The sequence below is a fragment of the Gopherus evgoodei genome, chromosome 4 (genome assembly GCF_007399415.2).
Source record: "Gopherus evgoodei ecotype Sinaloan lineage chromosome 4, rGopEvg1_v1.p, whole genome shotgun sequence".
Lineage (NCBI taxonomy): Eukaryota > Metazoa > Chordata > Testudines > Testudinidae > Gopherus > Gopherus evgoodei.
The window spans coordinates 106872352-106887463 of record NC_044325.1 but is presented as its reverse complement, the minus strand read 5'-3'; the positions used below and the strand labels follow the sequence as shown (position 1 = coordinate 106887463).

The 15112-nt window shown below is 39.5% G+C and overlaps 1 long non-coding RNA gene across 2 annotated transcripts in view; it reads left to right on the top strand.

The window, feature by feature from the left end:
* LOC115651542 overlaps positions 1-14030 on the top strand; it is a 41574-nt gene extending 27544 nt beyond the window's left edge. For both annotated transcript variants that reach the window (XR_004000384.1, XR_004000383.1), the window contains one exon: positions 13583-14030. This is a non-coding gene — a long non-coding RNA (uncharacterized LOC115651542). The remainder of the gene's footprint in view (positions 1-13582) is intronic.
* The last annotated feature ends 1082 nt before the right edge of the window (positions 14031-15112 follow it).

Below are 15112 nucleotides of genomic sequence, written 5' to 3'. Positions count from 1 at the left end.
TATGATGATGATCGTGACCCAGATTTCATCAAACCATTATTTTGGTGCAGGTCCACATCCCAAAGTGGTTTTAGAGAGCCTGATCCAAAGCCCATTGAAGTTAGTCAGGCTTTCCAAAAGGCATTGGATCGGGCCCAGAAATAAGACAGTCATTAATGCATCATCAAGTATGGCAGTGACTGTTGGTATTTTTATATAAAAATTAAACACATAAGGAAAATTATTAAGAGGCACTGCTCAATAGAATGGCCACAAAAAAAGCACGCTCTATTTAGAATCCATGTTTTAAGGTTCAAGCCTGCAAGATGCTGCAGTCCCTCAACTTCCATTGGTTTTAGTGTTATGCTGTCTGCTCATGACAGCACTTTCAACCTTATGGGCCTAAAGTTAAATGACTTAAAACTATATTTAGACAACTACATAAAAATGGCCGGATTTTCGTAGGTGCTGAGCACCGCAGAAGTCAATGGGAGTTGCATCTCTGCAAATCAGACCACTCTTATTTAAGGATATAAATATGGATTTAGGAGCCTAATTTTAGTCACCAAGGTTGAAACTTTTGTCCTAAATATGAATTTAGAAAATCCTAAGTGTAAGGGTATTTTACGGAGTAAATAGTGGTTTAGCATGGTTCTGATGGTAGGTATGGATTATCTTGTTTTGGTAGGAATGTTTGAAATTTCTTGGTGAATGATTGTCTCCTTTAAAAATATTAATCAAACAGCCCCCTCCCCAAAAAATAACATTTTAAAGACTATCTTTAATAACATTAAGGGCCAAATTTAATGGGTGCAACTCCATTGATTTTGGCCTTTGGAGGAGAGCTTGCTTAAATTAATGAAAGCAGATTAATTCAAATTTAAGGTTGACACTCCGTCCTCATTTCAGGCTTTCCTTCCTCTGCCTCCACACATACAACTGTGTTAATTAAGGCTAAAATGTCAGTCTTAGCTTTGAATATTTTTACACAGTAGGCAGCATCCATATTCTGAGTTATGTGTTCAATTCCGTTCCAAGAATTCAAAAGGGGATGTGTGATGGGGGCAGCAAATCTCCTTAATCTACTGCTTCAAACACATCCAATCCTTTACTTTATATGTATGTAAAAGCTCTGACTTTGGGCTGATCTGAAACCTATTAGAGTCAATGGGAGTTTTTTGGGGAAGGATTTTTGGGAATCCAGTATAGGAGTGCAACAGCTGTGCCCTTTGACCTCCTCTGGGCAGTAGCTTTCTGGGTGTATGTTCTGTATCTGTGGAAGATTTAACAATGCTCTTATACATGAGCTCATTAACCACAACTACCAGAATCAGACTGTAGAAGAAAAGGCTACTGCTGATTTCCAAACACTGCAATTGCTTAGTTGCAAGCAAATACCAAGTAATATGTATAATGAATGAGAGCAAGCATGTGCAAGTACAATTATAGTGCCTGACTGACTTTTCACACCAATTTTACATTCATGTAATTCCAATGACTTCATTGGAATTATTCCTGATTTACCCCAGTATGAGTGAAGGGAAACTTCAGCCTTTCTACTGAAAAGTTAAAGCAACAAAGAGTCTTGTGGCACCTCATAGACTAACAGACGTTTTGGAGCATGAGCTTTCGTGGGTGAACACCCACTTCACCCACGAAAGCTCATGCTCCAAAATGTCTGTTAGTCTATAAGGTGCCACGGGACTCTCTGCTGCTTTTACAGATCCAGACTAGCATGGCTACCCCTCTGATACTGAAAAGTTGTTGCCCTGGAGATCCAGATTCTCTGGGGTAGAGAAGTCACTTTGTGCTTTATTACAAGCGTAATCTTCCTGTAAAGCCAGGTTAATTGGGTTAGGGATGATCAGCCTAGTGTAAAGCAATGTAGGGGTTCTTTCACTATTTTCTCAGTCCCTGTGCTGGTGTAGCAGGGAAAAGGAGGAGTAGGGGAAGTTCTTTTATCACATTGATCCATGGCTGTGATTTCAGACCCTTAAGGTTGTTTTCAACTGGTGTCATGTAGAGTAGCTCAGGCTGCTCTAACCTGGTGCAGGAGGACACAGGCCTTCTTTAGTATTCCCTTTTCTTAATGCTCACAGGTTTTCTGGGACACTCTGTCCTGTTCAGCACTTGTTACTTTGAGCTTTTATGCACAACACTCATCACCTCCATGCTCTTTAACAGTAATTCCTCTGGGAAAATTGGAACTGCATTTAGTATTGTCAACCCCAAGCATTTGAAAATAGAATCAGGTCCCCACAATCATGCGTTAAAAACTCAGATTTGAAGAAAAATAATAAATGTTGGGTTCTTTTAATTTGCCTTCTGGTGTCTGACCTTTCATTTTTTCTTGGGTCCTATTTTCAAGCTTCCCTCCACAATCGTGAGGACTAGAAAATTGATTTTTAAAAACATGAAAGTTGAGATTCTCATGAAATTAGATTACTCAGAGCTGGGGTGCTAAGAAACACACTAATAGCATGAGATTCGCTATAAAATCACAAGACCTGTCAACACTGTATACTGAAATGAATTAACAGATCAATTTGCATTCTGCTATTTTCAAAACAATTTACATTTGCTCACACTGTGAAAGAAGATACTTAGATATTTGTATTCTTTGTTTTAATCACAGTGATTCAGTTTGGGTGAAGGCACTATCCCAATCTAAAATGCCATGTCCAAAGCTTCCTCAGTGACTTCAGTGTTAGTGTATCTTGCAGCAGTACAATGCAGGAAAACCCAAGCAGGCATGCTTCTCAAGTCACCAGTATGACAAAGGCTGCAAATGTAATGAAATAGCTATACAATGGAGCCATGTTAGCATTGTTAGTTAATGCAATATACCATATTAGTTCTATCACAAACATTAAGATCCTGTGAAATCAAATAAGTGGGGAAAAAATGATGTCAAATCCAAAGTACCAATAGCACACACCTTAGCAATGTGATTTCATTTGCTGTCATTAAACAAACAGGACATGATTCAATTTAAGATCTCGATTATTTTAGATGAGGTTAACCCTTATTGTGCAAACAATTATATAGATGCTTACCTTTACACACATGAAGAACACAGAACTATTTATATGGGTAAAGTTAAGGGTGTGTGTAAATGTTTGTGGCATTGAGAGTATGAAAAAATGCAAGCCAGGGGGAAAAAAGCAGTTATTCTGGAAAAGAATCTGCATCCTACCTTGCAGACAATTAAGAAGATCCACAGCTGGCCCAGTGGAACTCCCTTGAGAAGAGGTCATTGCCTAACCAGTGACAGAGCATGAAACCTGAATTCTGTTTCAGGCTCTGTCACAGACTCTATGTGACATTGAGCAAATCATCTAACTTTTGCATATCTCAGCTTTCCCATCTGCAAGATGGGGATCACAATACTTACCTACAGCAGAGGATGATTAGGATAAAAATCATGAATGCATCTGGAGATATTCAGATGACAGGCTCTATGTAGGTACAAAGTTTTGTGAGTGTTAGACGTCTTACGTGTCACTAGTGTACTCTTGTAGCTACTGACATAGATATCTTCCTGGGGAAATAATTCTAATATCACTATCTATGACCTTTCCCAAGAGGAAATGTTACACACTTTACTTCAGAGTGATTTCTTTTTAGCATATTATCTCCATAGTCACACACAAGACTCTTCAAATTATGGATAGAAATAACTGACCCTCTTGCACCATAAAGCTTTATTTCTATTTCTCTGCCAGCACTGAAGACATGATTATTTTTACTGACTACAGGTCTTCTATGAAAAATTAGTGTATGTAGAGCATTCCTAGTTTCTTCCAAGTAATTTGTTAATGTATACAGAGTTTGAAGAGATCCCTTTCGTGCAATATAAGAAAAAATTATCTTAATTCTATCCAATATAGACATAAGAATAACTGACTCACAACAATCGTAGGCAATCAGTGCTGCCATGAATATCTTAAACATTTTCACCAAATATTATGTCTGTAGGAAATGGCCTTATATGGATAATTGTTACATGAAACTCTTTTTCATTAATTCAAAAAGGTCAAAATTTTAAAATGATACTGTCATTTAAATGTAGTGTGAAAGCTTAAGTGCAAATCACTCTAAGGTATCTTTTTTTTTTTAAAGAGCGGACTAATGCAGTATTATGTTTTATAGCGCAATAAAATTATGTGCTAAAATTATGCTCATAAATGTAGGCAAATGTAACCAAGCTATTAGTTATGTTTTCTCAGATAAAAGTGATTAGCATAGCTATCAAACTCTTCTCCCATTTGAATAACAGAATTATGTCTGAAATCTAAGGCTTGCTTGCAAAGGCTGAGTCTTATAAAGAAGAAATGTAAATCTAGCTATCAATTTTGTATTTGAAAGTAAATGCAGTGGACTACCCATCAGTCAGACAGAATTCTGCTTAACACTAAGAAAAGGGCCATGTGACCCAAATTGTAGCAAAACATGTCAATAAAAAATGGGCTGTGAATAATATTTTAGAAATCATTCTCAACACTTCATCATCTACTTACTGCTAATCAGACTTATTTAAAAACAATTGTCATTCTTTTTAAATGGAGGGATGATGAAAGAGTTTTTTAGCAACAGTCACAATGAGAGAAAGTTTCATGTATAATTCATGAAGTATGTGGTCATCTACTAGCAAATTAATTTCCATTTGACAGCTATAGTAGTGGTAGTGTCCTGTCAGGAAGGCCTATGGTATATAATTAAAATCTGAACAGAACAAATTAATGCTGATTACTTTATAAACAATTTCAGAGCTTGAATACTGTTGCCTGTCTTATAGGATCAAAACAGATATTTCAGAGATGTATAGATATTTTTCCCTATCTTATAGTTCTGTTAATGAATAGATGTTGTTACAATGTCTTGTTCACTGAGTTGATGCTGTAAAACCCAACTGTGGAAAATCACTGAGACCAAATTAAAACTGTCTTTATTTACGGGTCACCTTCATGTAATGCTGAATTTCCATCAATGTTGGTTGGTACCAACCAATATTTAATAGTTTAGATGCGATTCACTGCTTGAAGCAGCGTAGCATTTCCCCCTACCCCCTCCCAAAACCTACCAAATTCAATTAAACAATATCAATTGAGGCATCTAAAACAAGAGTGCAAAAAGCACTAGTAAATAAACCATAGGGACACATCCTGTACTGGCTTGGGGATGAACTAGATAACCTATAAAAGGTGACCTTATAAATGTTCCTTTCAATATTTTATCATTAGGTAAGGTAATATCAGTATTTGCAGGCAGTGACTGTACTGAATAAAGACTACTGCTGGTACAATTAATACCTAGCAGTAAAAGGAAACTTTTAAAGGGTTCCCAGTATATTTTCCATTACTAAATTCTATTACCCTGATTTTACAAATCAACAACGTACTTCCAGACTCCAACAATAAGGTTTTCTGTCTGTTTTTTTCTCCTTAAGATACTGTAAATTCACATTTTAATAAACTGATTTTAAACTTAGGTTGACACCGTGCTTAAAATATACAGGAGACATTTTATTATGTATAGATGACAGAGTCTGGCCCTAATATTATTTTAGATTTATTGTGTCACTGTCTTTGCAAAGACATCATCGCTTCCGAAATTTGGAACAGATAGAAACACATCCTCAGCTGGTGTAAATCAGAATAGCTACATTGTCTTCAGTTTATTCCAGATGCGGATCTGGTCCTTGTATTCGTCTGAAAATGTTTTACTGACTTTTTGTTCAGGGGCTGTAATGTATTTATCCAAGAAAGCTCAGTTCAGGTATTACTGCAGTGGAGTCTTGTTTGCACTGAGGACCAACTATTTTACTTGTTGAGCTAACAAAGACACAGGACCAAGTGACTTGCCTAGCATCACAGTGAATAAGTTGTTCAACCTAGATGGAAATACACTCCAGGCTCCCAAACCCACTCTAATACTAGAGCACCCGGGCTTCCAAAAATTGGGTTGTTATTAATTTTTTTCAAGGTGTAACCCACAGTCATCCCTAGTCCTGGCAATGGTCTGGGTCTGTTGTGCAGTGTTGGCACAGTAACACTTATGGTTTACATCTGCTTCAGAAGGGTTCTTGAGTGATATGATGATAGCATCTCTCCTTGGTTCTCCCTCTTGAGAATTCTAAAGCACAAACTATGCAAAAAAGTACAGTCCCCATCCCAGGAATCAATAACTAAGTCTAGGAACATCTCAGTAGTCAGGCAGAAGAAGCACAGTTTATTTAGGCTCACAAAAAGTTTGAAAAATGTGACAAGGTTAAAAAAGGGATACATATACATAGAAACGCCGGTGGTATAAAAATGTCATATATCAAATTTTCTCCTATTTTAAGATGAACTGCTGCATATGAATATTTTAAAAAATCCAAGATTAATAAATCAAATAGAGACCCACACATTTGAGGCCTAGATGATCTGAATGAAGACCCAATTAACATACTGGTATTGATTAGAAGAAAAAACAGTTGTCACTAATCCAATCACTGCTGGCTCAGGAAGAGACTTCCCACATGCAATGATTAGTCAATCCCTATTCTAAGTGTTCTGTTGATTATGATTGGATAACCCACCATTTAGAAAGGGGTTACCAAATCAAAATATAGTATAAGCGCTAGAAAGATACCAGTGGTAATCTAATTGCTTGCCTCTTCTGCAGAGGACTCTGCAAAATAGCAATCAGTTCTTCACTTTATTTTACAACTACAGTGTCCTGGACCACGCTTACATTATTAAATTATATTCTATTTATCTGAATGTATTTAATAATGAAATCACACTGTGGTGGAGGTGGGTGTCGATTTGGAGAATCTATATATAAATAGCATATGAATTCTGTTTGATATTTAGGCTTTTTATGTGTATCTGGGTCAGATTGCAAACTATCTTTTTAAATGTGAGAACAGTTTATGTTCTCAGCTGTTCTTTTACCTCCATGTTGGACTGGAATTCCAAGGGGTAATGGCCGAAGGGTAACAATAGAGGGTCATTAAATCTTGATGGTCCTCTAGTCAAATAGAAGTACCTTAGATAAAAGGCAGGTGCCTACTGAGGAGAACTGATTAAACAGGGGAGAGGTCACCTGTTGAGGCTGATCAGTAGTTCACATGCAGTATTGTTGTAGCCATGTCAGTCTCAGGGCTTGTCTACATCAGAAAGTTGCAGCGCTGGTGAGGGAGTTACAGCGCTGCAACTTTGAAGGTGTACACATCTGCAGGGCATCACCAGCGCTGCAACTCCCTGTTTGCAGCGCTGGCCGTACTCCCATTTTGTCTCGGGTGTAGAGGATCCAGCGCTGGTGATCCAGCGCAGGTAATCCAATGTAAACACTTACCAGCGCTTTTCTTGACCTCCGTGGAAGGAGGAAGCCTCTGGTAATCAAGCTGGTCTCCTTTCCCGGTTTGCTCTCTCGTTCCCGGAACCCCGAGCAAGCAGGTAAGGAGAACCGCTTGCTCGGCGGTTCGGGGAACGAGAGAGCAAACCGGGAAAGGAGACCAGCTTTGCCGCGGTTTGCTCTCTAGTTCCCGGAGCCACCCTGCAAACCGCAGGGAAGGAGAACCGCTTGCTCGGCGGTTCGGGGAACGAGAGAGCAAACCGGGAAAGGAGACCAGCTTCGCCGCGGTTTGCTCTCTCGTTCCCGGAACCCCGAGCAAGCAGGTCTCCTTCCCTGCGGTTTGCAGGGTGGCTCCGGGAACGCGAGAGCAAACCGCGGCGAAGCTGGTCTCCTTTCCCGGTTTGCTCTTGCGTTCCCGGAACCCCCCTTGAAGCCGCCCAACAGCGCTGCAGTGTGGCCACATCTAACACCACTTGCAGCGCTGGTTGCTGTAAGTGTGGCCACTCTGCAGCGCTGGCCCTATACAGCTGTACTAATACAGCTGTAACAACCAGCGCTGCAAAATTTTAGATGTAGACATGGCCTCAGAATATTAAAGAGACAAGGTAGGTAATAGCTTTTATTGGACCAACTTCTGTTGGCAAGAAGGAAGCTTTTGAGCTACACAGAGCTCTTCTTGAGGTCTGGAAAGGTGCTCAGTGTCACATCTGATGGATCAGGCAGTTTAGCATAAGTAGTTAACACATATTCTAAGGGACCATTCAAGGTGAAGTGGTCCTTTAACACCCCTGTAGTCCTCAAACAAAAAGGGAGCATAGTTGGTTACAGATTGCTATAATAAGCCATAAAGACAATGTCTTTATTAAGAGCATCATGATGGACTCTTTCATCAACAGAAGTTGGTCCAATAAAAGATATTAGGTCACCCACCTGGTCTCTCCAGTAGGTCACATGACGGGGTGACTGAAAGTTTATAAAAGTGCAGGGACCTGCTCTAGGTCTTTGGCCATTTTCACCAGCTCAAGCTGAGGGGGAGCTACTGCAGCATCCTGAGGAGCAGAGGGATCCCTGCCTACCTGAGCACCTTACCAAGAGGAAGGTGAGCTAGAGTGAGGGGTGCTGTGTTCAGGGGTAAGTTTTTGACCCTTAAATGCTCACACTGCTTTGTGCTTTATTTCCTAAGTAAAGAGTAATGTCGTTGTAGAATCCTGTGCAAAGCCTATCTCCTTGTGTGTTTGCTTTCACAATTGCATACCTGCGAAGAAGTAAACTGTAAACTAGCAGGCTCGCACTTTTGTTGGGGTTCAGGGGAAAGTGCAAGAACTGCTGTGGAGGCTTGTGGGAGATGGTACTAGTTTCTGGGGCTAGGCAATTGGACCCTGGAGTCCTCACTGACAAGAGATGTGAGACTCTCTTAGACACAGGGTGTGTGCCTGAAGCTCATGCCTAGGAGCCCAAAGCCATGCACAGTGCCTAAACTCAGTCCAGCTCTCACAAACTAAGGTCACATGGGATTTAGCATTTGGATCCCCTCTCAGCAATCTGGGTGTCCAGCAGGGGAAGCTCCACCCGATCTATGACAAAGGGTAATCACAGATTCATGCTTATGCTTATGGAGTAGCCAAAAGCCAGACTCTAGCTAATGGAAACTAAGAAGGAATTTGTTTTTGAGGGTAGGTTACCCTAATACTATCTACTGCGGATTGTCTTGGATCTTCCTCAGAAGCATCTGATTCTGGCCACTGCCAAAAGCAGGATAATAGATTAGAAGGACCACTGGTCTGGTCTAATATGGCAATTCCTATGTTCCTGTGTTTGAGGATTGCTACAAGGACCTGGTGAAGAAGAAAAATGTTATATTATTACTGGGGTTGTTTTGTAGAGCACTCTTCTCCTCTCACACTAATGTAAACCAGGAGTTACTGTACAGAAGTCAAAGGAGTTATACTTGTGAAAAAGGGAAAGGGAGGTGAGAGGAGAATCAGGCCCTGAAAAAGTGCAGAAAGGGGTCTGACAGGATAAAGCATCAGAAAAGTAGTCAGCAGTTGGACAGACATGGTGTATACTGAGCAGTATTCTAGAGTGGAGGAGAATGTGAATAGATAGGGCAAATCTTCAGGTTAAAGGAAAGCAAGACAAGACTGAAGAACATCTGAGGATTAGAACACCACTCTTTAAGCTAGAACTGGGTGATGGTGGTGGCAGCAGCAGCAAGTCAATACTGAAATATATTTGCAAACAGTTTATACATGATATCAGAGAAGCAGTTCTACAGGATGAATTTGTGTTTATGCAATACACAATTTCATGAAACCTACTGGACAATAATTATAGTCCATAATGCTATCCCATGGCCAGCACACAACATTGTTACAGAGTCTGAAAAATCTATCATGCTGTAATGTCTATTTATTTAACAACAGCAAAGTGGAAGAACAATATTAACTGCCACTAAATGTAAAATGAAATAAAAACAAATACTGCCGTGCATGACTTCCTGGGGGATTTGATATGAATCCCCACTTGTGACGAGTAGCCTGTATAACATATTTTCCCTGCAGGGCTTATGTGTTATCTAATTAATCCTCATTCAAGGCATATGACTTTTATCCGGCAAAAAATCTCATACAGTTTGTTCAGTCAATTTCAAATATACAGTATTGCTAACAAAGCCATGAACAGTCGCATATAAAATTGAAGAGAAACTAGCTTAGTATGCACATTTCACTGTGACATGTTCTGTATGCAGAATAGACTAAGATTATTGTGGGTAAAAATTTATATATCTGAATATCATCTTCTAAATTCTGCATTTGCCCATGATTCCTATCTCCCCCTCCCCTTTTTTTCAAGCATTCTTTATTCAGTCATTATCCCTTCTCTTTTCTGAGAATGGTTCTTAATTGAGTTTTCCTGTACAATTCCTCTCTCAAGTTCTAGTGAAGCACTATCTGCTGGGCTTCCACTCCCCAGCCAACCACCTGCTCTTTCCTGCTACTCCTACTTCAGATTCTCCTGCTTGATAAATCCTCATTTTACCAACCAGTGAGGTGATGGGGGAGAGGGGAACTCACCCAAGCAAAGGAAAGGGAGAGCAGAAGAAATTCTAACTTTACTTTTATCAAAGGAGGAAGAAGATTGCTTGGGTGATATCAAGGCACCAGTCTCTTTGAGGTCACTGATTTAGCAGCTTCACCTGGCTGCTGAAGTCAGGGCACAGTTCTTTGTTAGATTAAGATCACATACTATACTAAACTTATCTTAAGCTATATTTCTTTCTTTCTTTTCTTGCTTAAATAATTAGTGTGATATTTACTGGCAACTGCAATTAGATTAATCCTGTTGGTCTGTGTGCTAAAACTATTGCTGCTTGTACATCTGGAAACACAGACATTTCTGCCTTCAGGGGAGGAAGAGCAAACAGGTGGAGGAGTCCAGTGACCCCCAGCTGTCTGTTGACAAAAAGTAGTTCGGGGGGGCTACCAAAGATGGCAGAGGAGGGTCAAAGTGGGCAGAGAGGGAGCCCTCTGTCCCTATGGATGCAATTCTTAGTTGCCAGCTCATTTCCCAAACTATTCCTGAACCTATAGTGGTGCACTGTAAACTTTAACTTGTGTAAAAATATTTCTCAAACTTATTTTTCAGATTTGGAGACAGGAATTCCTATGTAATTTTTTTGGTCAGCTCCTCCAGATTTTGCATGGTCTTTGCTCCTTTGGAACAGGTAAAACAGTTACATACATGGCAAGCATTCAGAAGACTAAATTTTAGATTGAATTTACAAGTATCATGGAATTTTGATACTGTATGTTTAAATTTCATTAAAAAGTAAATAAAAATAAGCATCCTCAGATGTACACTGGGGTGGAATAAAACCAAGGACAGTTTTTATTTCCCAGAGTGTACTTACCATGTATAACTGATTGAGCAAACCTTTCTTTGCTACAGAAATGAACTGAAGTTGCCTGTTGTCAGAAATAAACAGCTGACTCTTTTGTCGTTTTCACTGAACTGTTTTATATTCGCATGGGACAAGATCCTGCAAATGACTCCTGAGAGATGCAGAGCACCCTCCACTCCCACTGAAGTCAATGGAACTCTAAAGTGCCCAGCACCTTGCAGGATCTAGCCCTTAGAGGGAATGGTCTAAGCACAGCTAATGGGTGCTTGGAGCTCCTGAGTTCTGTTACCTGATCTGACAAGATCTGTCTATGGCCTTGGGTAAATTGCTTAACATAGCTATCTCAGTTCCTCCATCTGTAAAAGGGGGATAATAATGCTTCCTACAACTGTGAGGGTTTATTACCTAAAGTCTTATTGTCTTCTAGTCTCATGATGGGGACAGAAAATTCTAACTTTGTACCTGAGAAGTTTCCTATGATTTTTTTCCATGTTGTGTAGATGTGCATGGTTTGATCTTCTTCCCTCATCTCCTGGAAGTGATAGGAGTCCAGCCCCTGAAACCAATGGATTCCCAAGATCCACACAATCAGGGAAAATGCCACTGGAGAATTAAAGATCATATGTGGTCAGGAGCCTCAGTTTCCAATTTTATTCCGAACCACTATCCCCACATTGCCTCTTAGCACTATGCTAAGACTGCGGATCACTACTGTTAGAAGGAGGAGAGCCCTCTTCTCTGTCATCTGCACTGATACCTGCAGCAGCCAGGTTTTCCTTAGAGGTCTTCCATCCAATTACTGACCAGGCCTGACCTTATCTTATAAGGCTGACAAGCGAATAGTCTGAGGTGGTACGGGTACATGAATGCTATTCAATGAAGGAACATTAATGGAAAAAACCCTATTCATATTATGCATCAGACTTTTATTAACTTCCTTAGATGATCAATTCACCGTTAGGTCTATAAAATGTTTCGAGCATTTAGCAGTTCTGTAAAAAGAAAAAAAATTCTAGGTTGGCTGAGGAAGCCCATAAATTTATTAAAAATCAGGAAACAATGTGTGTGCCTACCAGTTGGGAAGCCATTAACTAATAGCTTTTCCCCCTTGACCATTGGAACTGAAATGCCATGAAATGGTCTTTCTCTTGGTCCAGACATTTATGTTGTGGATTGTATTTCATTGTGAAAAGAACTCCCTCTCTATAAGTAATTCCTGAATGTTTTGATGGAAGAGAGGGCAGAAAATTGTATGGCAAATCCAAAGTCATTAGCTGCCCACTGTGAATAGGAAACTGGGAACTAGTACTGGGTGCTTATCTGCATCTGTTTCCAAAAATCAGAATTTTTGCTGAAAGTAATGAGTTAATCAGTTACATCAGCAATTCTATTTGCTTTTCCAAGTACTTACAGTACTTCACTGTGAAATAAGTCTTATATGTCATGTGGTGCATTGTGTGAGTCCCGAATTGCCTCAAAATACTTAATTTCTCTGATGATTTAACAATCTATACAACAGTCTGAATGTCTGGAAAGAGAACCCCTTTTGTTCTTCACACACCATCCCCCTAATGAAATGGCAGCTAGTAGATGGAAACTCTGAGAACATGAGATTCTTGCCAATATGAGGTTGGACTCATGCTGATGGTTAACTTACTGAACACCAGGAACATCATAATAAGTGCCAAGACTATTTCCTCTCTTTTACTGCATAATAAAACTGCATCACATTTTAAATGTTTAAGTCTTTTTTGTGATCAGTAGATAATCTCATAGTCTTGAGGTCTTTTCATGCTCAAAGTCACAGTTGCCAAACACTGGTTAAAAAAGAAAACGACCTCCCTGGTAATATTACCCTGCACACACAGTTGGAGATGACTATAAAAACTGTAGGATCAATTTTTCGACACTTACTGATTACAAGTTCACTGCAATGTGTTACTGTAATTTGCAGTAGTCTGGATTCCACTTAAAAATGAACTCAATGTATGGCCCTCTAAGGTAGGGTTATTGTCATAATCTTTCCTTTACTCAGTCAGTTGAATTCCCAGATCAGGAAAGTGTTTATTGTGTAAAAGCCACAAAATAAACACTTGCATATTTGGGAGTTGCCTAATGGACCTACGGTTAGGAAGCCATCTGGGTAATGGATTGTAAAACAGATAGCTATACCTCTGCCTACTCCCAAAATGTACTGAAGTGCTTAAAGGCTGCGGAAGAGACAGAGTTGCCTATTGGCACAGCTTTGTCAAAGTAATGCTGACCATTCAAATGGAATCTAAACAAATTGAAATCATCTGGATGAATTGGCAGAAGCCAAAAAGCTGACTTTATACTCTTTTTTTTTTTTTCCAACAGAGCAACCAGACCACAACACTGGACCATGTGGGTGGTCTCCTCCAGCTATACATATGACACTACTGAATGGGAAGGGTCTATGAAATCACTAACTGATTTGCCCACTGCATAACATAGCTAGTCTTTCCCCGGGACCTGACAAACTGTGGTGGGACATCTTTAAGGCTGTGATTCTCAAATTCAGAAGAGGAAAGTTTGAAAATGGCCCAGCTATTTTCAGACATGCGAGCAGCCATATCTTGAAGGTCTGCTCTTATAAAGAGGGGCCAGTGCATACTGTGTGCATATATGTTTTAAACACACCAGTAAATTTAATGGATTTATATAGTCTTCTTTACAGAGTGTTTCATTTATTTTTTGTACAGGTCATTTGCGGGATTAAGGATGTAAATAGAGAGGTGTCTGACTCCAGTTTTCAGCACTCCAATCTGTGCAAGCATCCTTCAAACAAAAGCCCAAAGATAAGAGTAAAGCCAAAGGCTGTAGTCCTGCTTTTGGTTACACTATTGTAAATAAAGTTACTTTGAATTTACAAAGTTCATTGGAAGCCAAATTTGGCCCAAAGACTTTGGTTTATACTTAAAAACAAAAGACATTTTCTAGGTGAAGAATTCCAATGATCCAGTCGCCCATGGTGCAAACTTTGACAACTGATTGACGAATACTCCATCAAGTCTCAGAATTCACCTGGGAACTGATCCTGCCCCTTCCCAAAGCTCTTCAATGGTTTGAATGAAACTGGATCATGCACAACAAAAGTCTACAGTGTTTGAGTGAATTTAAGAACCAAGGATGGAATCCTGGCCTCATTGAAATTGATGGCAAAACTCCCATTGAATTCAATTGGGCCAGGATTTCACCCAGTATATTTAATATATGCTTTGAAGAGGTATATGATAGGTAACAGCAGAAACTCATATCAAGAGTTTTAAAAGTGATTAGGCAAATATTTATATGGAAAAAAGGTTTTGTGGATATTAAAAGGAGGAGATGTACTGAGAAAAGCCTACTTTCTCTCTAAATATTGTTGTTATTGTAATAATTTAACTTTTTATTTGCATTACAGTAGCATCTATAGGCCCCAGAAGGGACCGGGGCCCCACTGTTCTGAGTAGGATGACCAGATGGAAAGTATGAAAAATTGGGACAGGGGCTGGGGGGTAATAGGCGCCAATATAAAAAAAGACCTGAATATTGGGACTGTCCCTGTAAAATCGGGACATCCCGGTAGTTCTGAGGAGTGTGCCCACACACAATGAAAAATCAGTCCTTGCTCTAAAGAGCTTGCAAGGTAAATAGTGATATCTTGTATGACTATTGTTTTTGCTACATTTTCTTTGATTGAAGATCAGTCACATAACATGAATTCTATTGTAGGTAGCATCAATTTTCTTAGGAGACTTTTTTTTTTATTCTGAGACACCATTTAACCTTAGCGAGACAAGGTGAGTGAGATAATATATTTTATTGCACTAACTTCTGTTGGTGAGAAAGACAAGCTTTTGAGCTTACACTCTTGAGTAAGCTTGT